The following is a 17380-nucleotide window of genomic DNA, read 5'->3' as shown; positions in this document are numbered from 1 at the left end:
TAGGTTCACAGCAAAATTGAGAGGAAACTATAGAGGTATCCTACATATTGCCTGCCCTCTCACATGTATGTACTCCCTCAGTATCATCATCCCCCACAGCTGTACATTTGTTACAATTGATGAACCTACATTGATACTTCATTATCACCGAGATCCCATAGTTTTACAATAGGATTCACTCTTATTGAACATTCTGTGGGTCTGGATGAATGTGTAATGACATATATCCACCATTATGTGTATACAGGTGCTCTTCAACTTATGATGGGGTTATGTTCTGATAAACCCGTTTAAGTTGAAAAATTGTAAGTTGAACCATTGTATGTCAGGAACCATCTCTCTCTCTTTTCACTGCCCTAAAAATCCTATGTGTACTCTCTGTTTCCCTGCCTCCTAAACTCTGGTGATGACTAATCTTTTTACTTTCTCTTTAATTTTGCCTTCTCCAGATGTCATATATTTAGAGTCATACATTTATTGGCTTCTTTCATTTAGTAATGTGCACTTAAGTTTCCTCCACATCTTTTCATGGCTTGATAGGTCATTTTTTTAAACATTTAATAATATTCCATTGTCTAGAGGTACCACAGTTCATTTATCCATTCACCTAATGAGGGATATCTTGGTTGCTGTGCAGATTTTTGTGTGGGAAAAGTTTTCTACTTGTTTGGGGAAATACCAAAGAGCATTGTTGCTGGATTTGATAATAAGAGCGTGTTTAGTTTTATAAGAAACTGCCAAATTTTCTTCCAAAGTGGCTGTATCATTTTGCATTCTCATCAGCAGTGAATGAGAGTTCCACATGCTCACCAGCATTTGGTATTGTCAGTGTTCTGGATTTTGGTCATCTAACAGGTGTGTAGTGACATCTCATTGTCATTAATTTGCGTTTCTCTAATGATGTGTGATGTGGAGCATCATGTGCTTATTTGCCATCTGTATATCTTCTTTGGTGGGGTGTCAGAAGTGTTTGACCGATTTTAAAATCAGGTGGTTTGTTTTCTTATTGTTGAGTTTTTAGAATTATTCAAATATTTGCATATCAGTCTTTTATCATATAGGTCTTTTGCAAATGTTTTGAATTTTCTTTATTGATTTTCTATGTTTAATTTGATTGATTTCTGCTCTAATTTTTATTATTTCTTCTCTTCTGCTTTAATTTGCTTTCTAGTTTCCTAAAGTAAAAACTTTGGTTATTGATTTTAGATCTTTCTTTTCTACTACATGCACTCAGTGCTATAAATTTCCCTTCAAGCACCGTTTTCAGTGCATCCCAGAAATTTTGATGTTATGTTTTATTTTTATTCAACATGAAATATTTTAAAACTTCTTGTGATAGTTCTTCTTTGACTCATGTGTTTAGAAGTGCGTTGTATTAATCTCCATGTGTTTCAGAATTTTTCCAGTTGTCTTTCTAATATTGATCTCTAGTTAAATTCCACTGTGTTCTGAGAGCAGACATTGTATGATTTCTATTATTTTGTTAGGGTATGTTTTATAGCACTCAGAATGTGGTCTGTCTTGGTGAATATTCTGTATGAGCATGAGAATAATGTGTATTCTGCTGTTGTTGGCTTAAGTAGTCTGTAGATGTCAGTTATATCCAGTTAATTGATGGTATTGTTTAGTTCAGCTGTGTCTTTACTGATTTTCTGGCTGCTGGATCTGTTCATTTCTGACAGAAGAGTTTTGAAGTCTCCAGCTATAATAGTGCATTCGTCTTTCTCCTTACAGTTCTATTGTTTTTTACCTCATGTAGTTTGAAGCTCTGTTGTTAAATGCATGCATGTTTCTAGATATTATTAGGCACATAGTATATGGCTTCTTAGAGAATTGACCCCTTTATCATTATGTAATACTCTTGTTATTATTACTATAATTTTCTTGGGGATGTACTCACTAGGTTGTTCAGGCTGGTCTTGAACCCCTGACCTCAGTGATCCTCCTGCCTCAGCCTCCTGAATAGCTGGGATTACAGGTGCAAGCTACTGTGCTTGGCTATGATGCCCTTCTTTATACTTGTCAATTTTTTTTACATGGATCCTGCTCTGTCAAATTAATATAGCAATATTTACTTTCTTTTGAGTATTAGTAGGGTATATAATTTACATCCATTTACTTTATTTGCATTTACATACTTAAAGTGAGTTTCTTGTAGACAACATACAATTGGGTTTTGTTTTTTGATTTAGTCTGTCCAGTCTCTTTTATTTGGTACATTTAGACCATTGATGTTTGAAGTGATTGTTTGTATAGATAGATTAATATCTACCATTTTTGTTACTGTTTTCTATTTGTTGTCTTGTTCTTTGTTTCTTTTCTTTTTTGAGATGGGGTCTCACTCCGTCACCCAGGCTAGAGTGCAGTGGTGTGGTCATAGCTCACTGCAGCTTTGAACTCCTGGGCTCAAGTGATCCTCTTGCTTTGGCCTCCTGAGTAACTGGGACTACAGGTGTGTGCTGCCATGCCTAGCTAATTTTTTAAAATTTGGTGGATACAGAGTCTCACTATGTTGCCCAGGCTGATCTCCAACTCCTGGCTTCAAGTGATCCTCCTGCCTCAGCCTCACAAAGTGCTGGGATTACAAGGGTGTGTGCCACTGTGCCCAGCCTGTTGTTGTTGTTGTTGTTTTGTCTTATTTTTCTGTCTTTTGTAGTTTTTGTTTTTGTTTTTAGATAGAATCTCGCTTTGTCGCCCAGGCTGGAGTGCCAGTGATGCAATCTCCGGCTCACTGCAACCTTTGCCTCCTGGGGTCAAGTGATCCTCCCACCTCAGCTTCCCAAGTAGCTGAGACTACAGACGTGTGCCACCATGCCCAGCTAGTTTTTGTATTTTTAGTAGAGGCACGGTTTCACCATGTTGGCTAGGCTGGTCTCATGTTGGCCAGGCTGGTCGAACCCCTAACCTCCATCAGTTCACCCACCTCGGCCGCCCATAGTGCTGGGATTACAGCCACCACACCTGGCCTTCTCTCCTTTCTTAACATATCAATTACACTTCTGTTTTTAGTTTTTTTAGTGATTGCCTTAGATTTTGCAGTACAGATTTGTAACTAATCCAAGTCCACTTTCAAATAACACTATGCCACTTCAAAGGTAATGTGAAGGTATTTTCTTGTAATAAAATTATCCTAATTTCTCCCTCCTGTCCTTTATATCATTGTAGTCATCATATATATTCAGCATACATAAGCATATATATATTTGTATGTGCAAAATATATACATAAGCATACATAATTCAATACATTGTTGCTATTATTATTTTGAGCAAACTGTTATCTGTTAGATCAATTAAGCATAAGAAAAATAATTTATTATGTTGCCTTCACTTTTTCCTTCTTCAGATCTGGGTTTCTACCCTATATTACTTTCCTTCTCTCCAAAGAACTTTTAACATGTCTTGCAAGAGAAGTCTACCGCCAAAAAATTACCTCAATTTTTGTCTGAGAAAGTCTATTTCTCCTTTACTTTTGAAGGATAATTTCGGGGGGTACAGATCTAGGTTGGTGAGTTTTTCTCTGAACACTTTTTTTTTTTGTTTTTTTGATACGGAGTTTTGTTCTTGTTGCCTAGGCTGGAGTCCAGTAGTGCTATCTCGGCCCACTGCAACCTCTGCCTCCTGGATTCAAGGGATTTTCCTGCCTCAGCCTCCCAAGTATTTGCGATTACAGGCATGTGCCACTACGCCTGGCTAATTTTGTATTTTTAGTGGAGACCAGCTTTTTCCATGTTGGTCAGGCTGGTTTTGAACTCCCGACCTCAGGTGATCTGCCTGCCTTGGCCTCCCAAAGTGCTGAGATGATACGCATGAGCCACCACACCCGGCCTTCTCTGAATACTTTAATATTTCGCTTTGTCCTTTGCCTGTTTTACAATAGGGTGATTTGTTTTTTATTGTTCATTTGTTTAAGTTTCTTATAAATTCTGAATGTTAGACCTTTGGAGGATACATAGTTTGCAAATAATTTCTCCCATTCTGTAGGTTTTCTGTTTACTCTGTTGGTAGTTTCTTTTGCTTTATGAAAGTTCTTTAGTTCAAATAGGTCCTACCTGTCATTTTTTGTTATCATTGCAGTTACTTCTGGGGACTTAGCCAAAAAGCTTTTGCCAAGGCCAGTGTCAACAAAGGTATTTCCTAGGTTTTCTTGTAGGAATTTTTACTTTGAGGTCTTACATTTAATTTTTTAACACATCTTGAGTTAATTTTTGTATATGGTGAAAGGGGTCTAGTTTCAGTCTTCTGCATATGGCTAGCAAGTTATCCCAGCACCATTTATTGAATAGGGAGGCCTTTCCCCGTTTCTTGCTTTTGTTGACTTTTGTCAAAGATCAGATGGTTATAGGTGTGTGGTTTTATTTCTGGGTTCTCTAACCTGTTCCATGTCTGTGTGTCTGTTTTTGAGACAGTACCATGCTGTTTTGATTACTGTTGCTTTATAGTATAGTTTGAGGTTGGGTAATGTGATGCTTTGTTCTTTTTTGCTTAAGACTGCTTTGGATATTTGGGTTCTTTTTTGGTTCCATATGAATTTTAGAATTTTTTTTTCTAATTCTCTGAAAAATGACATTGGTAGTTTGATAGGAATGGTGTTGAATCTGTAAATTGCTTTGGGTAGTATGGCCATTTTAACAATACTAATTCTTCCAATCCATGAGCATGGAATGTTTTAACATTTATTTATGTCGTCTCTGATTTCTTTCAGCAATGTTTTATAGTTCTCCTTGTAGAGATGTTTTACCTCCTTGGTTAGCTGTATTCCTAGGTTTTTCTTTTTTCTTTTTTTTAATTCTTTTATGGTGGCTATTTAAATGGGCTTGTGTTCTTGATTTGACTCTCAGCTAGAACATTATTAGTCTATAGAAATGCTACTGATTTTTGTACATTGGTTTTGTATACTGAAACTTCACTGAGGTTGTTTATCAGTTCTAGGGGCCTTTTGGTGGAATCTTTAGGGTTTTCTAGGTATAGAATCATGTTGTTAGTGAAGAGAGATAGTTTGACTTCTTTTCCTATTTGGATGCTTTTTATTTCTTTCTGTTGCCTGATTCCTCTTGCTGGGATTTCCAATACTATGTTGAGTAGGAGTGGTGAGAGTAGGCATCCTTGTCTTATTCCAGTTCTCATGGGAAATGATTCTAGCTTTTGCCCATTCAGTGTGATGTTGGCTGTGGGTTTGTCATAGATGGCTATTATTTTTATTAATTTTTTTTTTTTTTTTTTTGGCACAACAGAGTTTTGCTCTTGTTGCCCAGGCTAGAGTGTAATGGTGTGATCTTGGATTACTGCAGCCTCTGCCTTCTGGGTTCAAGCGATTCTCCTGCTTCAGCCTCCCGAGTAGCTGGGATTACAGACATGCGCCACCATGCCTGGCTAATTTTGGATTTTTAATAGAGACGGGGTTTCTTCATGTTGGTCAGGCTGATCTGGAACTCCCGACCTCAGGTGATCCACCCGGCCTCCGCCTCCCAAAGTGCTGGGATTACGGGTGTGAGCCACCGTGCCTGGCCATAGATAGCTATTATTTTGAGGTATGTTCTTTCGATGCCTGTTTGAAAGGTATTTATCATATAAATAAAAGATATTTATAGTCTGTTGAGGGTATTTATCATGAAGGGATGTTGGATTTTATTGAAAAGCTTTTTCTGCATGTAATTGAGATGACTATGACTATGTGGTTTTTGTTTTTAATTCTGTTTATGTGGTGAATCACATTTTTTTATTTGCATGTGTTGAACCAACTGTGCATCCCAAGAATAAAGCCTACTTGATCATGGTGAATTAACTTTTGGATGTGCTGCTGGATTTGGTTTGCTAGTATTTTGTTGAGGATTTTTGTGTCTGTGTTCATTAGGGATATTGGCCTTAAGTTGTCTCTTTTTGTTGTTTTTCTGCCAAATTTTGGTATCAGGCTAATGCAGGTTTTATAGAATGAATTAGGGAGGTGCCACTCATCCCCCCCCCCCTTTTTTTTTAATAGTTTCAGTAGGATTGATACCAGTTCTTTGTGCAGCTGGTAGAATTGGGCTGTGAATCTATCTGATACAGAGCTTTTTTTTGGTTGGTAGGTTTTTCATTACTGATTCAATTTTGAATCTTGTTGGTCTGTTCAAGTTTTCACGTTCTTTCTGGTTTAATATTAGAAGTTTGTGTGTTTCCAGGAATGTATCCATTTCCTCTAGATTTTCTAGTTTGTGTGCTTAGAGGTGTTCATAATAATTTCTGAGAATCTTTTTTATTTCTGTGGGATCAGTTGTCATCCTTGTCATTTTTGATTGTGCTTATTTGGATCTTCTCTTTTTTTCCCCCTTTGGTAATGTAGCTAGTGGTCTATCAATCTTGTTTATTCTTTCAACAAATTATCCCTTTATTTCATTGATCCTTTGTATGGATTTTTGAGTCTCAATTTTGTTCAATTCTTCTCTGATTTTAGTTATTTATTTTATTTTACTAGCTTTGGGATTAGTTTGTTCTCTTTTTTCTATTTCTTCTATGCAAGATGTTAGATTGTTAATTTGAGATCTTTCTGACTTCTTGATGAAGGCATTTAGTGCTACAAACTTTCCTCTTAACATTGCTTTAACTGCATCCCAAATATTTTAGTAAGTTTTGTCTCTGTCTTCATTAATTTCAATGATTTTTTTTTATTTCTGCCTTAATTTCATCGTTCACACATTAGTTACTTAGGAACAGGTTAATTTCCATGTATTTTTGTAGTTTTTATAGATCTTTTTGGTATTGATTTCTATTTTTTATTGCACTGTGGTCTGAGAGTGCTAGGTTTTGATTTTTTGAATTTATTGAGACTTGCTCTGTGACCTAGCATGTGGTCAATCTTAGAATATGTTCCATGTGCAGATGAGAAGAATGTATATTCTGTGGTTATTGGGTGGAGTATTCTGTAGATGTCTATTAGGTCTAATTGGTTAAGTGTCGAGTTTAAGTTCAGAATTTCTTTGTTAGTTTTCTGCCTTGATGATTTGTCTAATGCTGTCAATGGGGTGTAGAAGTCTCCCACTATGTGGGGCTAAGTCTTTTCATAGGTCAAGAAGAACTTGTTTTATGAATTTGGATGCTTCAATGTTGGGTGCATATATATTTAGAATAGTTAAGTCTTATTGCATTGAACCTGTTATCATTATGTAATGCCCTTCTTTGTCCTTCTTGATTGTTGTTGGTTTAAATTCTGTTTTGTCTGATATAAGAATACCCAGCTTTAGGCCGAGCTCACTGGCTCATCTCTGTAATCCCAGCACTTTGGGAGGCTGAGGTGGGTGGATCACCTGAGGTCAGGAGTTCAAGACCAGCCTGGCCAACATGGTGAAACCCCATCTCTACTGAAAATACAAAAAATTAGCTAGGCATCGTGGTGCGCTTGGGAGGCTGAGGCAAGAGAATCGCTTGAACCTGGGAGACAGAGGTTGCAGTGAGCTGAGATCTCCCATTACACTCCAGCCTGGGCAACAAGAATGAAACTCCATCTCAGAGAAAAAAAAGAAAGAAAGAAAGAAAGAATACCCAGCTAACGTTTAAGTTCCTTAAACTTTTTCTGTGTCGTATTCGGAATCAGGAGCCCTGTTTCTCCTAGTAACTCTGTTTCCTTGTATTGGGAAACAGTTGAGACCACAATATGACCACTGGTTACTAATTGCTATTGGGCTAACACACTTCCCTCAATAGGTTTTAATAAGGACTGTATTTTGCCTTGTTTATTATCTTGTGCACTTTTCAACTTGTTTTATGGTATTTAAAAAAAAATAAATTTTCAGGAGGTTGAGGCAGGAGAATCACTTGAACCTAAGAGGCCTGAGGTTGCGGTGAGCCAAGACTGCGCCATTGGACTCTGGCCTGGGTAACAGAGTGAGACTCTATCTCAAAAATGAATAAATAAATAAATTTGTATTCTTGGTGGGGCCTGGTGGCTCACGCCTGTAATCCCAGCACTTTGGGAGGCCAAGGCAGGCGGATCAGGAGGTCAGGAGATTGAGACCATCCTGGCTAACACGGAGAAAACCTGTCTCTACTGAAAATGCAAAAAATTAGCCAGGCGTGGTGGCAGGTGCCTTTAGTCCCAGCTACTCAGGAGGCTGAGGCAGGAGAATGGCGTGAACCTGAGAGGCAGAGCTTGCAGTGAGCCGATATCACGTCACTGCACTCCAGCCTGGGAGATGGCAAGACTCCGTCTCAAAAACAAAACAAAACAAAAAGAACAGAAAAAAAAAAAGTTTGTATTCTCTTTTAAGTTGTAGGCCTCTTAAAAGGCGGAGATTGTGTATATTTAAACTTGACTTTTATATTATGCTTAGTGACAAAATAACAGCACGAAGTATCTTTATATTCAGTTATAGCATATATTTGTAAATTAGTGTGGGAAGATAGGATAACATACCTATTCCCTTTCTGGTTAGTTACTTCATAAACTTTATTGTTGATTTTTTTCTGAGTGAGAAAAATAAATATTGAGGTTCTGGAATAATTTGCTGAAAAGTGCTGTAAATACTCGTTGATAGTCACCTTTCGATGACTAGGGGCTCCGAGTCTCAAGACCGTGTCATATAGAGAGTCAACTCTTTATTATAATGGAAGACAGTCCCCTGGATCTTCCAGAAAATTTTCATTCGGTTTAAGGATTTGAGTTTTTTTTTTTTTTTTTTTAACTCTTGCTTATAGGTTGGTTTAATGTTTTAGGAATTCAGAATATTGTAAAATTCCTGTTACAGTAAGTCCTCACTTAAGTCTCAATAGGTTCTTGGAAACTGCAACTTTAAGTGAAACAATGTATAACAAAACCAATTTTCTTTCCTCCCTAATGTTATGACAGAATGACTTTGAACTCAATAAGGTTTTTCAAGGACCAAATTACGTTACATGTTGTTTTGCTTAAAGCCCAGAACCTCTCAATGACATTAAATGAGGACTTGCTGTATTTATATTTAGTGTATCTTTTTATCAAAGGAAGTCTTCTTGGGATCTTTAAAAGTTTATACATCATTTACTGGCATCTAATTGGATATACATATTTACTTGAGCATAACAAAATGTTTTTCTTTTAAAAGTATTGTATAGGCCAGGTGCAGTGACTCATATCTGTAATCCTAGCACTTTGGGAGGCCAAGGCAGGAGGATCATTTGAGGCCAGGAGTATGAGATGAGCCTGAGCAGCATAGCGAGAGACCCTGTCTCTACAAAAAATAAAAAAATTAGCCAGGTGTAATCATGTGCACTGGTGGACCCAGCTACTTGAGAGGCTAAGGTGGGAGGATCACTTGAGCCCAGGGGTCAAGGCTGCAGTGAGCCATAATTATGCCACTGTGTTCCAACCTGGGTGACAGAGTGAGACCCTGTGTCTAAGTAAATAAATAATAAAAAAAAATTCTGTAGATCTGATTTCTCATTTATTCTTTCTTTTTCTTTTCTTTTTGTTTTTTTGAGATGGAGCCTTGAACTGTTGCCCAGGCTGAAGTGCAGTGGTGCCATCTCGGCTCCCTGCAACCTCCACCTCCCGGGTTCAAGCAATTCTTCTGCCTCAGCCTCCTGAGTAGCTGGGATTACAGGAGTGCTTATTTATTCTTATGTGTGTTCCCTCCATAGTATGTTCAATCTGACAACGTTGGTTATATTTAAAAATCACTACTTACGTCAGTGATTGAATAGAAAGTTGTTTGGCCCTTCTGTTCCATCTTAGTTCTTTATGCTGCGAGTGATCAGCATCGTCTCTTGTACTTTTTCATTTTTCAGTGTACCGTCCTGAGTAGAACTGATATTTTTCTGTTTATTCCCTTGGGTGAGAAGGTAATTAATTAAAGGATTATTTAATTATTTAAAACTTTTCTTCTTTCCATCCTGTAAAGTGAGTGGAGGTCCAACTAATACCAAAAAATAACAATAAATGTCATCGTTTGATAATGAAACAATTTTATTCTCAGTTGAGATATTTGGGAATTAGTTTGTCTTGCCTCATATAAATTCAGGAAAACTGCATTTTTCTTTATAGGTCGTGAAGGGGAAATGATTTTGTTTTGATTTTCAGGGATTTTTTTTTTTTTTTTTTTTTTTTTTTTTACCCTGAAATATTGGTCCTGGATTTTATTTTTGCCTTTTAGACTACAGAGCACAAGCTGAGAGTTGGGAAAAAGGGTTACTATTACAGGAGAGCAACTGCACCTGTTCTGCCTTGCCTGTTTAAAGTCTCCATCTTCTGCTGCAACGTATGACTACTCCTTTTTCCCAGTCATGAGAATAGAAGAAGTATGTAATTTCTGGATTAGATCACTGGTTTATCCAGTATAGAAGACTGTGAACATTGCTCCACAGAGACCTTTTGTGGGAGAGAATAATAGTTACATACTGGGACCTGAAAGATTAGGGATATATCCTTACCCTTCATTCCATCCTTTATCCTCATGTATAACATATAATCTACTCTTTTGTTTATTTCATCCTGTGCATTTTTTTTTCTCCTAAAGTAACTTTTGCTTGTCCTTGTTGATGTTCATTGTTTCATCAAAGGGTGTGTGGAGGTCTCCGAGAACTTTATCTGTTGAGTATGTTCATTTTAACATTTTTCTCCTTGGAAGATGTAACATTATCTGTAGGCTTGGGGATTCGTTTACTTGTTACTCTTCTTTCGTTTAGAAAAATGACACGTAGAGAATAGAATAGATTTAGATTATTTCAAGGAGCAGAGGTCTATTTCCTTGAAATGGAATAGAATGTATATGTCTTTACCTGAAAACACATGTACATATTTATATATGCTCCATATGCACAAAGAACATTTGGAATCACATATAGCTCAAGAAGACCCTGAGGTGATTAGAATCAGAGGGGTCAGAGAAGGAGAAGATATTTTACTTTTTCCCTTTATACCCATTGTATTGTAATGTAATTAAAAGCTATTTTGTGTTGTGAACTTAATGTATACATAGTTGGTAATGGCCGGGTGCGGTGGCTCACGCCTGTAATCCCAGCACTTTGGGAGGCTGAGGTGGGTGGATCACTTGAGGTCAAGAGTTCAAGACCAGTCTGGCCAACATGGTGAACCCTCATCTCTACTAACAATACAAAAATTAGCTGGGCACAGTGGTGCACACCTGTAGTATAGCTACTCAGGTGGCTGAGGCAGGAGAATCACTTGAACCTGGGAGGCAGAGGTTGCAGTGAGCCAAGATCGTGTGACTGCGGTCCAGCCTAAGTGACAGAGTAAGACTCCATTTCAAAAAAAAAAAAAAGTTGGTAATATCTTCTATGTCAGGACATCTATAGTAGTGTTTGAGTGCTAACGATATGCTAGAACAGTCTGCTGAATATTAGGCTCATTGATACTTTATCTTGTTTTAATATCATTCATATATAACTAATATCCAGTTTGTGCATAGGCTCTCCCTCCATTTCACTAATAAACCTTTTTAAGAGTGTAAATGGTCACAATAAGAAACCTAAAAATCAACACAACGAAATAAAGTGAGAAGTAAGTTTCCTTTAAGCCCTTCGCCTTCTTCTCCACAGTTAACTACTGTTACCGGTTTCCTGTGTATTTTCCGGAAATGTTCTATGCATATTATAATCAGCTCTATATATCTATGTCTAGATATGTATATATACACACATATGTACACACACACATATAATCGTCTATCATAATATATAATCATCCATATGTTTATGTATGTGTATATAAAATCCCCCTCCATTACCCACCTTCCACAACAACATATGGAATCAAACTATATATGCTATTCTGCAACTCATTGTTTCCCTTAAATTCAGTCACTAAGATTTACTTTCTATTCACCTTAATGTTTTGCGGCAAGAGTGATCCTTCTAATCATCCATATGTTTATGTATGTGTATATAAAATCCCCCTCCATTACCCACCTTCCACAACAACATATGGAATCAAACTATATATGCTATTCTGCAACTCATTGTTTCCCTTAAATTCAGTCACTAAGATTTACTTTCTATTCACCTTAATGTTTTGCGGCAAGAGTGATCCTTCTAACATACTAACAGTTATGTCACTCCCCAGCCTTTGCTAAAAACTATTCATAATCTTCTTTTTCTCATGTAAAATCCACACACCGTAACATGGCATACAAAACACTGAACTGATCCCTGCCTGCTGCTTCTCCTTTTTCTGTCGAAAATGTTGGGCTTATACCCAGAGTGCTGGTCTTCCTGAACTGTTTTCAGTTTCTTTCTTTCTTTCTTTCTTTCTTTCTTTCTTTTGAGACGAAATCTCGCTCTGTTGCCCAGGCTGGAGTGCAGTGGCATGATCTCCACTCACTGCAAGCTCTGTCTCCCGGGTTCACGCCATTTTCCTGCCTCAGCCTCCTAAGTAGCTAGGACTACAGGTGCCCGCTGCCACGCCCGGCTAAATTTTTTTTATTTTTAGTAAAGATGGCGTTTCACCATGTTAGTCAGTATGGTCTCGATCTCCTGACCTCATGATCCACCTGCCTCGGCCTCTCAAAGTGCTGGGATTACAGGCGTGAGCCACAGCGCCCAGCCATATTTTCAGTTTCTTGAGGCTTACAGCCTCTCATCTGCAAACTGCTTCCTTTTTCTCACACTTTGGGTAATTCCTGCTTTTTTTATTCTTCTTTTTAAAAAATGTGTAATCGTCCTAATATTTATGAAAGTCCACAGGTAAAACAAGATTCAAATATAACAAGCAAAGTACAATTAAGAACTTCACCTTTTTTCACGTACATATAATGTCCAAAAGTTTATGTGCTTTTAAAAAATGTGATTCTACTAGCTTTTCCTCTCTACCTCAATAAGATTATTATAGGATTTATTTTTAATTTTTAATTAAGTTCCAGGTTATACAAGTAGTTTAAAATAATCAGTTCTACAAAGTTTGTTAAGAAAAACAGTAGTCCAGGTTCTGGTTCCAGATGAGATGGAGTCAGCGCACTTCACTCTGTCTCTCCCACTGAATGCAGCTAAAAACCTGGGCAAAATTCTTGGAGCGGCTATTTGAGGCCTCTGAAAAGTAAATTGTAGGAGACAGACTGGGGAAGAAGACCAGAATTCAAAGTACCATTGAACCAGCAGTGAGTTTACCATTTTTTTCTTCCAGTATGCCCCAGCCTGAACTTAATGTGTCCTGCAACTTGGAAGTGAGCATTGACATGGACAGAAAATGCATCGAGAGAAGTCTTCTAGTTCTGACTCGAGGAGGAGGAAAGGGGTCTCCTAATGCCCAGAGAAAGCATGGAAATCCTACGTCTTTCTCTCTTTTTATTTATTCTCTTACACCCAGGCCTCAAACAATCCTTGACAGTGGACTCAATGGGGGCAGGCAAAAGCCTAAAATAGAGGGAGAGGATTCTTCTTCTCAGATTGGAGGAGCTATGGTCTGGAAAGAATTGGGCAAATCCCCACTGCTTTTTTTCTCCCTCTGCTGTTCTGTTGCTTGGCCTTGCCTGATGTGAGCACAGTCATGGGAAGTACTCTGCAGAGTGGTGTTAATAAAGCCCCAGAGTTCTGCTGGAAGACTGGAAAAGGGGAGCCCCAGTGAAATGAAAGATTGTAGATAAGGGAGGAACTTGGGAAACTGACCACCTAAAGTTGCTTTTGGACTCCTGAGCTGACCTCCAGTCTGTGCATGCATGGGTCCAATCCTAAACAGCACATACGGACTTTGAGAACTGAATTATGGGATAGACTATTGCCCACATCCCAAACTGGAAACTGCGTGGAGTACTTATGGAACACGTTAAATATAACTGCAAAGGCTTTGAAAACTGAATTGACATTAGAAATACAACCTACAGAAGGCTGGTCAGAACTTGAAGCATGAACTCAACTGGGTCAATTACTGGCTAAAGCAAAAATACCAACATTCTTGGTGGGACTTGAACAAGACCTAGAGTCTCATAACATAATGTTCAAAATGTCCAGAATACAACCTGGAATCACTTAGCTTAGAAAGAATCAGACAAATCTCAACTCGTATAGAAAAAGGTAGATGCCAGTGCTGGGATCATACAGATGTTAAAATTACGTTTAAAAGACTTTAAATCAGCTATTATGACTTTGCTCCAAGAATGAGCAGAAAGATAGACAATCTTAGCAAGGGAATAGAAGACGTAAAGAACAACTAAATAGAACATTTAGACCCAAGATGTACAATAACAGACATAAAAAACTCACTGAATGGGCTCAATAGCAGAATGGACATGATAGGTGAAAGATTCAGTGAGCTTGAAAACAGATCAATAGAAATGATCTAATCTGAACAACCAGGGAAAACCATGTAAAAAAATAAACAGAGCCTCAGTGACCTATGAGATAGTATCAAAATATCTAACATTTGTGTCATCAGCAATCCAGAATGAGACTTGAGTTTGGTGCAGCAAAGACATATAAATAAATAATGACATACAGACTGAAAAGGAGGAAATAAAATTGTTCCTGTTTGTGGATGACATGATTGTCTATAAAGAAAATCCCAAGAATTGTAAAAACTTCCTAGAATAAGTGAGTTTAGCAAGCGATATAAGATCAGGCCACAAAAAGCAACCATATTTCTGTGTACTAGCAATGAACAATTGAGAACTGAGTTTTAAAAAATTTTAATAGCTCCAAAAAAAAGAAATATGTAGGGTGTAAATATAACAAAATATATGCAGGATCTGGGCTGGACGCAGTGGCTGATGCCTGTAATCCCACTTTGGGAGGCTGAGATGGGCGGATCACCTGAAGTCAGGAGTTCGAGACCAGCCTGACCAACATGGAGAAACCCTATCTCTACTAAAAATACAAAATTAGCCAGGCATGGTGGTGCATGCCTGTAATCCCAGCTACTTGGGAGGCTGAGGCAGGATAATTGCTTGAACGTGGGAGGTGGAAGTTGTGGTGAGCTGAGATTGCGCCATTGCACTCCAGCCTGGGCAATAAGAGTGAAACTCTGTCTCAAAAAAAAAAAAAAAAAAAAGGTATATGTATATATTCTGCATGCTGAAAACTATAAAACCCTGATTAAAGAAATAAAAGAAGATTTAAGTAAATGGAGAGGCATACCATATTCATTAATTGGAAGGTTCATTAACTGGAAAATATTGATTCTCCCCAAATTGATCTATAGATTTAATGAAATAATAATAAAAATCCCAGCAGTACTTTTTGTAGTTATAGAGAAGCTGATTCTAAAGTTAATATAGAAAAGCAAAGGCTCTAGAGTAGCCAAAACAATGTTGAAAAAGAAGAATAATGTTGGGGAAAAAAAAATCAAATCACGTAGATAATAGATTTTTAAGTATTCTTATTAAAAATGTGTTTGTGAGGCGTGTTGTTAGTTTGAGCCATTCCATCGTGTATACGTGTCTTCAAAACATGTTTATACAATAAAAATGTGTAATTTCTGTCAGTTAAAAAATACATAGTGAGACCTCCATCTCTACAAACTAAGAAAAAAAAAATTGACTCAACATGGTGGTACATACCTGTAGTCCCCTGCTGCTTGGGAGGCTGAAATAGGAGGATTGCCAGAGCCCAGGAATTTGAGTGTACTATGATTGTGCCACCATATTCCGGCCTAGGTGACAAAGTGAGATCCTGTCTAAAAATATAAAATATAAGCAAAGAAACAAACTATATGGTTTTAAAACTTAGTACAGAACTAGGATAATGAAGACTGTGGTATTGGCAAAGGGATAGACATATAGATCAAGTGGAGTAAAATAGAGATTTTGGACATAGGCTGACCCATACGAAGAAGGCCAGTAATAATCTACAAAGTCGCAAAGGCGATTAAGTGGAAAACGAATGGTCTTGGTGCTGGAGCTATCAGGCATCCTCTTACAAAAGTAATGAACCTCCACCGAAACTCCACCGAAACACATTATACAAAAATTTACTGAAGATATACCGCACATCGAAATGTGAGATAGAAGGCTGTATAACTTTTAGAAGAAAACATGGAGATGATCTTTGTAACTTAAGTTTAGGCAAGAAGCTTGTCAAATGATGACAAAAGCATGATTCATAAAATAAAAAAATTGATAATTTGGATTTCATTAAATTAAAAACTTTGCTTGCAAAAGACGTTATGAAAAGAATGAAAAGACAAGTCACAGAGTGGAAGAAAAATATTTGCGAATCACCTGCAAAGGACTTTTCAGAATATATAAAGCACTCTGAAAACTCAACAATAAGAAAACAAACAATTAAAAATATTTAATAAGCTTTTACAGGTACTTCAAAGAAGATATAGAGTGTTAAATCAGTTGCTGAAAAGATGTTTAGCATAACTAAACATTAGGAGAATGCACAGTGAGATATCACTGCACACCACTAGAATGGCTTGAACTATACTTGAACCCGGGAGGTGGAGGTTGTGGTGAGCTGAGGTTGAGGTGACTGGCTGCAACTGGGGCTCCCTTGATTCCCCTCTCCTTGGGTTTGGTTAACGTGCTAGGATGGCTCACAGAACTCAGGGAAACATGTTTACTGGTTTATTAAGGATATTGCAAAGGATACAGATGAACAGCTGGATGAAGAGATGGATAAGGGTGAGGTGTGGGGGAGTGGGGAGCTTCTGTCTCCTCTCTGGGTAGGCCACTCCCCCAGCACTTCCATTTATTCAGCAAACCAGAAGCTCACACATCTCATTGTTCAAGAGTCTTTATAGAGCTTAATCTTCAGCCCTCTCACTCACCTTTCCTGGAGGTTGGTGGGTGAGGCTGAAAGTTCAGTCCTCTCTTCTAAGCACTTTGTCTTTCTGGTGACTGGCCCCGTCCTGATTATATAGGGCTTCCCCCAAGTTACCGGATTAACATAAACTCAGGTGTTATCAAAAGAGTCATAAATAACAAAGACATTTCTATCAGAAAATTCCACAAGTTTTAGAAACCAGGTGACAAGTATCAGGGACAGAGACCAAATATATTTCATATTATAGTTGGCTGTTCCTGTCAGTGGGTTCCACATCCATGCATTCCACATCTGTGGATGCAACCAACCACAGATTGAAAATATTAGGAAAAAGGCTGGGCATGGTGGCTCATACCTGTAATCTCAGCACTTTGGGAGGCTGAGGTGGGGGGATTATTTGAGGTCAGGAGTTCGAGATCAGCCTGGCTATCAGCCTGTGTCTACTAAAAATACAAAAATTAGCCGGGCATGGTGGTGCACGCCTGTAATCCCAGCTTCTTGGGAGGCTGAGGTATGAGAAGTGCTTGATCCCTGGAGGCAGAGTTGCAGTGAGATGAGATCGCTCCACTGCACTCCAGCCTGGGTGACAGAGCAAAGTCTGTCTCAAAAACAAATAAATAAATAAATAAATAAATAAATATTAATTAGGAAAAAAATATTGCATCTGTACTAAAGATGTATAGACTTTTTTTTCCCTGTTATTATTTCCTAAACAA

General features: G+C 37.9%; 2 protein-coding genes across 7 annotated transcripts in view; one reads left to right on the top strand and one right to left on the bottom strand.

Annotated features, from left to right (window-relative positions):
• Positions 1-17380, bottom strand: part of CCNDBP1 (cyclin D1 binding protein 1) — a 507674-nt gene that overhangs the window by 312936 nt on the left and 177358 nt on the right. The gene's annotated exons all lie outside the window — the stretch shown is intronic.
• TTBK2 (tau tubulin kinase 2) overlaps positions 1-17380 on the top strand; it is a 174794-nt gene that overhangs the window by 49597 nt on the left and 107817 nt on the right. The window contains exon 2 of one of the 6 annotated variants that reach the window (XM_050799385.1): positions 13087-16204. The exons of the other annotated variants lie outside the window; for them this stretch is intronic. The gene's annotated coding sequence lies outside the window, so the exon portion shown is untranslated. The remainder of the gene's footprint in view (positions 1-13086; positions 16205-17380) is intronic. 6 annotated transcript variants of the gene reach the window in all.

This window comes from Macaca thibetana, chromosome 7 (genome assembly GCF_024542745.1).
Source record: "Macaca thibetana thibetana isolate TM-01 chromosome 7, ASM2454274v1, whole genome shotgun sequence".
In the NCBI taxonomy this organism is placed as follows: Eukaryota; Metazoa; Chordata; class Mammalia; order Primates; family Cercopithecidae; genus Macaca; species Macaca thibetana.
The sequence above is the reverse complement of the archived record's forward strand: the minus strand, read 5'-3'. Positions and strand labels throughout refer to the sequence as shown.